Here is an 11,420-nt window from a genome sequence, read left to right as displayed (position 1 = left end):
AATTTGCTGCACCAGAATTATTCTTTGTAGAATATTTTCTGAACATAGTAAATATTCTATAAATTATTAATATTTTTTAATTTAATTTGACTTGAATCTTGCTAAGGTCTAGAAACTTTTCTCTAACTGGAATATTGGTGAACTGGTATACCAAACTGCCTTTAAGAAATCAAGAAACATGTTCAAAAACATTCACAACAATCTTAAGGAACATAAAATTAGCAACTACACTTACATATAACTGAGAACTATCTAGCATATAATAAATACTAGTTTCCCTTTCCCTGACACATCTACTTGTAAACCATGAAAAGTCTGAGTCCAGGCATCATATTTAAACCCCTGTGAAGGAATAAGCATGATAACAAAGAGTTAAATTTCTTTCCAGTGAAATAAAATTATTACAGGTCATTTTCACCATTTAATCTTCACCAATTAAATGTTTATAGATTATTATAATAGTTTTTAAACATGCCAGGAAATACACATAAACTGTAACCAGCATACTCTTCAATGTGAATTTACTTAAATACTCCCTATTGACTGCTTTATCAATGTACTTGACTAAGGCAAAATATCTATTGGTTTCAGTTAGAATATAAAAAGTAGTTTCTTCATAATGATATTATATATTTTCATAAACACTATGTCAGCAGCCTTTGTAACTAGCAAGGCACCATTTATTAAAAAAAATTTAACGTTTATTTATTATTGAAAAACAGAGAGAGACAGAGCATGAACAGGGGAGGGGCAGAAAGAACAGGAGACACAGAATCTGAAGCAGGCTCAAGGCTCTGAGCTGTCAGCACAGAGCCTGATCTGGGGCTTGACCCCACAAACTGTGAGATCATGACCTGTGCTGAAGGCAGATGCTTAACCAACTGAACTACCCAGGCGTCCCAAGTCTTAAGCGACCAACTCTAATGTTCTACTCTTATGAGACAAATGAAGGTTATGCAGTCATATTAATGTACTAGCCATCATCACTAAATGAAGGCCATTACCCTACTCACATCTAGTAACTGCAGAGGAACAAAATCTTAAATGACTTGTGAGAATTCATTTTAAAATTTTCACCAAAAACCATAACAATTCTCATGTCTTGCTCACTTACTTTTACATGTAGTAACTAATCCTAGGGAGAAAATTTGAACTGATGACAAAATTTATATACAAAGATATTTAGCACAGCATTACTTTTAACAGTAAAAAAAAGCAGAAACAACCTGAATGTCCCAAAATGGGAGTCTAGTTTAAAAAATTATGGTGCAGGGGAGCCTGGGTGGCTCAGTCAGTTGAGTGTCTGACTCTTGATCTCAGCTCAGGTAACGATCTCACAGTTCATGAGTTCAAGCTCCACATCAGGCTCCACACTGACAGAATGAAGCCTACTTGGAAGTAGGCTTCCCTCTCTACTCTCTCTCCCTTTCTCTCTCCCCTCCCCAGCTCATGCTCTCACATGCTTGAGCATGCTCTCTCTCTCTCAAAATAAATACATAAACTTTTAAAGAAAACTGGTAGGGAGGAGCCAAGATGGCAGAACAGCATGGAAGTTTTTGTCATCTCATGTCCATGAAATACAGCCAGATCAACAATAAACCATCCTGCACACCTAGAAAACTGATGTGAGGATTAACACAACAATCTGAACCACAGAACTCAGTAGGTACACTGCGCAAAGAGGTGGACTTGGGGAAAGAGAAGCCATGGAGGACAGGGAGCTGTTTTTGCCTGTGGAGAGAAGGAGATGAGGGGTGAGTATGGGAAAAGCACCCCACCCAAAAGCAGCTGGAGAGAAAGTGGAAAAGTGGAAACAGCTGCAGGGACTGAACTAAAAAGGGAGAAAGGAGAAAGGACAGGGTTTAAATTCCATTAAGACTCTATAAACAGAGGGAGTGCAGAGTCTGAAACTCTGCAGATCAATTCCTAGCAGAGCTCTGGTGGGAAGGGCAAATCCCCGGGAGCAGAGTGGGGTCTGGAAGGTCCTTGGAGCACACGGAGAGAAGTGGTTCAACTGCTGGAAGGACATTTGGTAGAGGCTGTGCAGCCACCCGGTCACAGCAGACCCCAGAGAACCACATTTGCTGGTGCTGGAACAGGGACATTAAGGATGAAGCCTGGTGGCAGATGAGTGTTGTGATTTTCCATAATCCCTGAAAAGCTGCTGCTACATGACCGTGTGAACTTTTTCTGGGGCAAGCTGGCATCCAGCCACAGTCTCTGGGCACAGCAGCAGTTCCATGAGCATTCCTGGGTATGGCCAGCATCCAGCCATTGCTCAGTGAGACCCTCTCCCAGAGGATCTGAGCGGGTCAAAACCACAGTCCTTCAGAAATGAGGGGTGGGGAAACACAGCCAAATCTGAGATAACAGGAGGGAGGTACCTACCACCTGGCAAGTTGATGGCTTGGCCACAGTGTAAAAGTGGCGAGTGGACAGAAGCCAGAGACAAAGGACAGGTGTGCGATTGCTAGTCGGGAAGAGCACAGAGTTCTGATACTAGAGACTGGTAGCTGGGTAACACGATTTCAATGCTGGGCCAACCTTGGTCTTCAGGAACCCCACAAATATCTCTGCCTGCTTAGTTTATGGACTATAAAGTGCTTCATAGTTTGACTTCTAGGGGAAAATGATGTAATTTTAATCATATTTCAGTCTGTTCATTGGTCCATCTATTCAATTTTCTTTTTTTTTTCATTTCTTTTCTGTTTTTTGAATACAGAAATAAAAAATTTATTTTTATTTTCTATTTTTATTAAAAACATTTTTATTTGTTTTATACTAAATTATTTACTTTTTGGTAAACTTTTCAAATTCTATTTTACGTCCATCATTTCAATTTATTCTATTTCACTGTATTCATTTTCTCAAATTTTAAAATGTTTTCCTTCTTTTTTCTTTTCTTTCTCTAATCTAGCAAGCTCCTTTCAATAACCAGACCAAAACAAACCTAGGATCTGGCATCATTTATTTGATTTGTGTGTGTGCATGTTATTTTTAATTTTATTTTTTACCTTATTATTTCCTTTTCTTCCCTAAAAATGACAAAAGAATTCACCCCAAAAGTAAGGACAGGAAAAATGACAGCCAGGGACTTAATCAATGCAGATACAAGCAAAATGTATGAACCAGAATTTAGAATCACAATAATAAGAATACAGGCTGGGGTTGAAAATAAATTAGAATCCCTCTCTATGGCAATAAAAGAATTAAAAAATAGGATGAAATAAAAAACACTATATCTGAGCTGCAATCTCAAATGGATGCCACAGCGGCAAGGCTGGATGTGGCAGAGCAGTCAATCAGTTGATACAGAAGACAAAATTATGGAGACTAATGAAGCAAAAAAAAAAAAAAGAGTCAAAAGAGCGCAATTTAAGAATTACAGAAATCAGTGACTCATTAATAACAAACAGCATAAGAATCACAGGGGTCCCAGAAGATGAAGAGAAAGAAAAAGGGGTAGAAGGGTTATGTGAGCATATCATAGTGGAAAACTTTCCTAACCTGGAGAAAGAAACAAACATCAAAATCCAGGAAGCACAGAGGACTCCCACAAGATTCACCAAAAACTGACCACCAACAAGACATATCATAGTCAAATTCACAAAATACTCAGCCAAGGAAAGAATCATGAAAGCAGCAAGGGAATAAAAAACGTACAATGGAAGACAGATCAGGTTTGCAGCAGACCTATCCGCAAAAACTTGGCAGGCCAAAAAGGAGTGGCAGGATATATTCAATGCGCTGAATTGGAAAAATATGCAGTATGCAGCCAAGAATTCTCTAACCAGCAAGGCTGTCATTCAAAATAAAAGGAGATATAAAGTTTCCCAGACAAACAAAAACTAAAGGAGTTCACGACCACTAAACCAGCCTCACAAGAAATTTTAAGGGGGACTCTCTGAGGGGAGAAAAGATGAAAGAAAAGAAAAGAGAAAGAAAGAAAGAAAGAAAGAAAGAAAGAAAGAAAGAAAGAAAGAAAGAAAGAAAGAAAGAAAGAAGAAAAAAGAAAGAAAGAAGAAAAAGAACAAAAGCAACAAAGACTAGAAAGGACCAGAGAACACCACCAGAAACTCCAACTCTACAAGAAACATAATGGCAATAAAATCATATCTTTCAGTACATACCCTAAACGTCAATGGACTAAATGCTCCAATCAAAACACATAGGGTAAGAGAATTGATAAGAAAACAAGATCCATCTATATGCTGTTTACAAGGGACCCACTTTAGACCTAAAGACACCTTCAGACTGAAAGTAAGGGGATAGAGAACCATCTATCATGCTAATGGTCCCCAAAAGAAAGCCGGAGTAGCCATACTTATATCAGACAATCTAGACTTTAAAATAAAAACACTAACAAGAGATGAAGAAGGGCATCTATATTGTAATTAAGGGATCTAATCAAGAAGACATAACAACTGTAAACATTTATGCTCCAAATATGGAACACCCAAATGCATAAATTAATTCATCACAAACATAAAGAAACTCATTGATAATAATACAATCATAATAGGAGACTTCAACACCCCACTTACATCAATGGACAGATCATCTAAACAGAATATCAACAAGGAAACATTGGCTTTGAATGACACACTGGACCAGATAGATTTAACAGCTATATTCAGAACATTTTATCAGCAGAACATATATTCTTCTCCAATGCACATGGAACATTCTCCAGAAGAGATCACATACTGGGACACAAATCAGCCCTCAACAAGCACAAAAAGATCAAGATCATACTGTGCATATTTTCATAACACAACACTATGAAACTTGAAATCAACCACAAGAAAAAATTTGGAAAGATAACAAATAGTTGGAGACCAAAGAACATCCTACTAAAGATGAATGGGCTAACCAAGAAGTTAAAGAAGAAATTAAAAAGTACCCAGAAGCCATTGAAAATGATAACACCACAGCCCAAACCTCTGAGACACAGCAAAGGCGATCATAAGAGGGAAGTATATAGCAATACAGGCCTTCCTAAGGAAGGGAGAATGGTCCCAGATACAAAACCTACCTTATACCTTAAAGAGCTGAAAAAAAGAACAGCAAATAAAACACAAAAATAGCAGAAGATAGGAAATAATAAACATTAGAGCAGAAATCAATGCTATCGAAACAACAACAACAAAAAACAGTAGAACAAATCAATAAAATCAGAAGCTGGTTCTTTGAAAGAATTAACAAAATGGATAAACCAGTAGCCAGTTAGATCAAAAAGAAAAAGGAAAGGACCCTAATAAATAAAATCAAAAACGAAACAGGATAGATCACAACAAATACAGCGGAAATAAAAACAATAAGAAGAGAATATTATGAGCAATTATATGCCAATAAAATGGGCAATCTGGAAGAAATGCACAAATTCCTAGAAACATATAAACTGAAGCAGGAAGAAATAGAAAATTTGAACAGACCAATAACCAGTAAAGAAATCGAATTAGTAATCAAAAACCTCCCAAAAAACAAGAGTCCAGGGCCAAATGGCTTTCCAGAAAAATTCTACCAAACAGTTAAGGAAGAGTTAACACCTATTTTCTTGAAGCAGTTCCAAGAAATAGAAATGGAAGGAACACTTCCAAAATCTTTCTATGAAGCCAGCATTACCTTGATTCCAAAACCAGACAGAGACCCTACTAAAAAGGAGAACAATAGATCGATTTCCCTGATGAACATGGATGCAAAAATCCTCAACAAGATACTAGTCAACCAGATCCAACAATACATTTAAAAAATTATTCACCACGACCAAGTGGATTTACCTGGGATGCAGGGCTGGTTCAATATCCACAAAACATCAATGTGATTCATCGCATCAATAAAAAAAAGGACAAGAACCATATCATCCTCTCAATAGATGCAGAGAAAGCATTTGACACAATACAGTATCCCTTCTTGATAAAAACCCTTAAGAAAGTAGGGATAGAAGGATCATACCTCGAGATCATAAAAGCCATATAAGAAAGACTCAATACTAATATCATCCTCAATGGGTAAATCTCTCAGTTTTTCTAAAGTCAGGAACAGGACAGGGATGTCCATTCTCACCACTATTATTTAACATAGTATTGGAAGTCCTAGCCTCAGCAATCAGACAACGCAAAGAAATAAAAGGCATCCAAATCAGCCAGGAGGAGGTCAAACTTTCACTCTTCACGGATGACATGATACTTTATACAGAAAACCTAAAAGATCCCATCAAAAAGCTGCTAGAACTGATCCATGAATTCAGCAAAGTCACAGGATAGAAAATCAATGCACAGAAATTGGTTGCATTCCTATACATGAACAATGAAGCAATAGAAAGAGAAATCAAGAAATTTATCCCATTTACAATTGCACCAAAACCATAAAATACCTAGGAATAAATCTAACCAAAGAGGTGAAAAATCTATATACTGAAAACTATAGAAAGCTTATAAGAGAAATTGAAGAAGACACACAAAACAACAACAAAAAAAAATGGAAAAAGATTTCATGCTCCTGGATAGGAAGAATAAATATTGTTAAAATGTCAATACTACCCAAAGCAATCTACGTATTCAATGCAACCGCTATCAAAATAACACCAGCATTCTTCACAGAGCTAGAACAAACAATCCTAAAATTTGTATGGAACCAGAAAAGACCCCAAAGAGACAAAGCAATCTTGAAAAAGAAAACCAAAGCAGGAGGCATCACAATCCCAGACTTCAAGCTATATTACAAAGCTGTCATCATCAAGACAGTATGGTGCTGGCACAAAAACAGACATTCAGATCAATGGAACAGAATAGAGGAGCCAGAAATGGACTCACAAACATACGGCCAACTAACCTTTGACAAAGCAGGACAGAATATCCAATGAAATAAAGACAGTCTCTTCAGCAAGTGGTGCTGGGAAAAGTGGACAGCAACATGCAAAAGAAGAAATCTGGACCACTTTCTTATACCATCCACAAAAATAAAGTCAAAATGGATGAAAGACCTAAATGTAAGGAAGCCATCAAAATCCTTGAGGAGAAAGCAGGCAAAAACCTCTTTGACACTGGCCGCAGCAACTTCTTACTCCAGAGGCAAGGAAAACAAAAGCAAAAATGAACTATTGGGACCTCATCAAAATAAAAACCTTCTGCACATCGAAGGAGACAATCAGCAAAACTAAAAGACAACCGACAGAATGGGAGAAGATACTTGCAAATGACATATCAGATAAAGGGTTAGTATCCAAAATCTATAAAGAATTTATCAATCTCAACACACAAAAAACAAATAATCCAGGGGCGCCTGGGTGGCTTAGTCAGTTAAGTGTCCGATTTTCGCTTAGGTCATGATCTCGCGGTTCGTGGGTTCGAGCCCCGCGTCGGGCTCTGTGCTGACTGCCAGCTCAGAGCCTGGAACCTGTTTCAATCTGTGACTCCCTCTCTCTCTGACCCTCCCCTGCTCACGCTTTCTCTCTCTCTCTCCTAGAAATAAATTTTAAAAAATAATAATAATAATCCAGTGAAGAAATGGGAAAAAGACATAAATAGACACTTTTCCAAAGAAGACATCCAGATGGTTAACAGACACATGAAAAAAAAGTTCATCACTCATCATCAGGGACATACAAATCAAAACCACAATGAGATACCACCTCACACCCATCAGGATGGCTAACATTAACAACTCAAGCAACATCAAATGTTGCTGAGGATGCAGAGAAAGAGGATCTCTTTTGCACTGTTGATGGGAATGCAAACTCGTGCAACCACTCTGGAAAACCATATTAAGGCTCCTCAAAAAATTAAAAAAAGAACCACCCTACAACCCAGCAATTGCACTGCTAAGTATTTATCCAAGGGATACAGGTGTGCTGTTTCAAAAGGGGCACATGCACCCCAATGTTTATGGCAGCACTATCAACAATAGCCAAAGTATGGAAAGAGCCAAAATGTCCATCGACAGATTAATGGATAAAGATGTGGTATGGTATATATATACAATGGAGTATTATTTGGTAATCAAAAAGAATGAAATCTTGCAATTTGCAACTACGTAGATGGAACTAGAGTGTATTTTACTAAGTGAAATTAGTCAGTCAGAGAAAGACAAAGATCATACGACTTCACTCACATGAAGGCTTTAAGATACAAAACAGATAAACATAAGGGAAGGGAAGCAGAAATAATATAAAAGCAGGGAGAGGGACAAAAACATAAGAGACTCTTAAACACAGAGAACACACAGAGGGTTACTGGAGGGGTTTTGGGGGGGGATGGGCTAAATGTGTAAGGGACATTAAGGAATCTACTCTTGAAATAATTATTACACTATATGCTAACTAACTTGGATGTAAATTTTAAAAATAAATTAAATTTTAAAAAATAAAAAAATAAAGAAAACTGATGCAGCAATATGATGGATAACAGCTATTTTATGAATTCATGCTTACAAAGATTGGGGAAATTATCAAAATATCATTTTAAACAGGAAAGTGAAGTAAAAACTTACATATACAGTATTATTTCCACCTTGTTTACATATATTCTTCATATATATGAGATGTAAATTATATAAAACATATAAGTTCTTTAATATTATAAAAAAACTCTAAGAACAATAAAAATCACCCATAATTTTAGTGTATTGTAAGTAAATACAGCAAAACATTGTTTACCTCTTTTTTTTTGTTTTGTTTTATTTTGTTTTGCTTTTCCATTTTTTTCAGTGAACTTTATCAGAAAAGCAATACATTTTTTGTTTCTTTTTAACATGAGAGAATTCAGTAGGTGGCTAAAATAGGGATTTTAATGAAGTATATATTTTGTGTTCCCAGATACCTTCTATGGGTGTGCTAAATAAAATCATGTACAAATCTATTCTGAGTAACTCCCCTCCCCACCATCTACCCCACAAAGAAGAAAAGAAGAACATTTTTAAAGTTTCAGATTTGGGGTGCCTCAGGTGGCTCAGTCAATTAAGCATCAGGCTCTTGTTTTCGACTCAGGTCATGATGTCACAGTTTGTGAGAAGGAGCCCAGCATCCAGCTCTATGCTGACAGAATGGAGCCTGCTTGAGATTCTCTCTCCCTCTCTCTCTGCCCTCCCTCTCTCTCTCTCTCTCTCTCTCTCTCAAAATGAAATGAAAGAATGAATGAATGAAGTATCAGAGGTAAAATCAATGCAGTTTCTCACTCAAGTAACCTTTGAGTGCTTTATAGCCTTGGAAAAAGGGATGATTTAACAATCCAACTTAAAATTACACCAAAAAAGAAAAAAAGATTTAGGAATAAACTTAAACAAGGAGGTGAAAGAAAGAAAACTCCAAAAATTATAAAACACTGATGAAATTCAAGATGACCCAAACAAGTGAAAAGATATTCCATGGATAGATGGATTAGATGATTCAATATTCTTAAAATGGCAATACTACCTAAAATAATCTATAGATTTAATGAAATCCCTATCAAAACCCAACAACATATTTCACAGAAGTAGAATAATCTTAAATTTTGTATAGAACCAAAAAAGACCCCAAAGCCCAAGAAACCTTGAAAAAGAACAAAACTAGAGGTATTACAATCCCAGATTTCAAGATACACTACAAACCTGCAGCAATCACAACAGTTTGGTACTGGCACAAAAACACCTAGATCAATTGAACAGAGTAGAATCCAGTGATAAACCCACACTTATTAATTGGTCAACAAGGGGGAAAGACAATCTCATCAACAAATGGTGCTGAGAAAAGTGGACAGCTACATGCAAAAGAATGAAAGTGGATTGCTTTTTTATACCACACACAAAAATACTCTCAAAATGGATTAAAGGCCTAAATATGAAACCTGAAACCTTAAAATTCCTAGAAAAAAATACAGGTGGTAACAAATTATATATCCAATAAAGGATTATTATCTAAAATGTATAAAGAAGGGTGTCTAGATAGCTCAGTTGGTTAAGTGCCCAACTCTTGCTGTAAGATCAGGTCATGATCCCACAGTTTGTGAGACTGAGCCTTGTGCTGGGCTCTGCACTGACAGCGTGGAGCCTGCTTGTGATTCTCTCTCTCCCTCTCCCTTTGCCCCTCTCCTGCTCATGCAGATGCATACCCCCCCAAAAACAAACATTTAAAATATATAAAAAACTTCTATAATACAACACCAAAAAAAAAAATAAAGAAAAACAATAATCCACTTATAATGTGAGTGGAGAACCTGAAAAGACATCAGAATGGCTAAAATCAAAAACACATAAAATGGTAAGTATTGGCAAGAATGTAAAGAAAAAGGAACCCTCATGCACTGTTGGTGGGAACGCAAACTGCAGCAACCAGTGTGGAAAACAGTATGGAGGCTCTTCAAAACATTAAAAATAGGATCATCATATGATATAGTAATTCTACCATTGGATATTTACACAAAAAAATATAAGAACAGTAATTCAAAATTATATATATGCACTCCTATGTTTATTGCAGCATTATATGCAATAGCCAAACTATGGAAACAGCCCAAGTGTCCATCGATGAATGAATGGATAAAGATGTAGTGTATATATACACTGGAATATTACCCAGTCATTTAAGAAAAGAATGAAAAATTGTCATTTGCAACAACATGAATGGACCTAGAGGGCATAATATTAAGTGACGTATGTCAGTCAAAGAAAGAAAATACCATATTATTTCATGTATATGTGAAATTTAAGAAACAAATGAACAACAAAAAAAGACAGACAAACCAAAAAAAATGAAAAACAAAAACCAGGCACTTAAAGTCAGAGAACTGGTGTTTACCAGAGGGGACATGGAGAAATGGGTGAAATAGATAAAGGAAATTAGGAGTACACTTATCATGATTATTACTGAGAAATGTATAGAACTGTTGAACCATATTGCACACCTGAAATTAATAAAACACTATATGTTAAATATACTTGAATAAAAAAGAAAAAGGGATAAGTTGTCTTAGAAGGTATAANAAGCCCGCCAGGAAGTTCCCTCACAAATTTTGGGTTAAGAACAAAAAATTTAAATCTACAGCACTGTATAAGTTTTTTAAGCTCTGCTTTAAGAACTCCAATAAATAAAATCTGGACTTACATAATAAATAAGTCAGAGAATCATGAAGTATATTATGAAAGGATTATTGACTTCATGAAAGACTTTATCAAGAATTTCTTAAATAGCGGCTTTTCTCATACATTTTTGTATTTTTAAATTAAAAAAATTTTTAATTTAAAAAATAATTTCCTACTTGACAAATGAGCCACCATGTGCTTTGGGACAAGTCATTGAAATTCTCTAGGTTCAATTTCCTCATCTATGATAAGGATGGATTAACCATGCTGTCTGCCTCACACAGGTTTCTTTACTATAAAACAAGAGTATTTACATAAAGGTACTTGAAAGCTGTATATACATATTTTTAAGGCTCTCGCTT

General features: G+C 36.1%; 1 protein-coding gene across 1 annotated transcript in view; it reads right to left on the bottom strand.

Moving 5' to 3' along the window:
- Positions 1–11,420, bottom strand: part of CTNNA3 (catenin alpha 3) — a 1,601,461-nt gene that overhangs the window by 1,588,422 nt on the left and 1,619 nt on the right. The gene's annotated exons all lie outside the window — the stretch shown is intronic.

This window comes from Crocuta crocuta, unplaced genomic scaffold, assembly GCF_008692635.1.
Source record: "Crocuta crocuta isolate KB4526 unplaced genomic scaffold, BGI_CrCroc_1.0 scaffold167, whole genome shotgun sequence".
Classification (NCBI taxonomy): domain Eukaryota; kingdom Metazoa; phylum Chordata; class Mammalia; order Carnivora; family Hyaenidae; genus Crocuta; species Crocuta crocuta.
The sequence above is the reverse complement of the archived record's forward strand: the minus strand, read 5'-3'. Positions and strand labels throughout refer to the sequence as shown.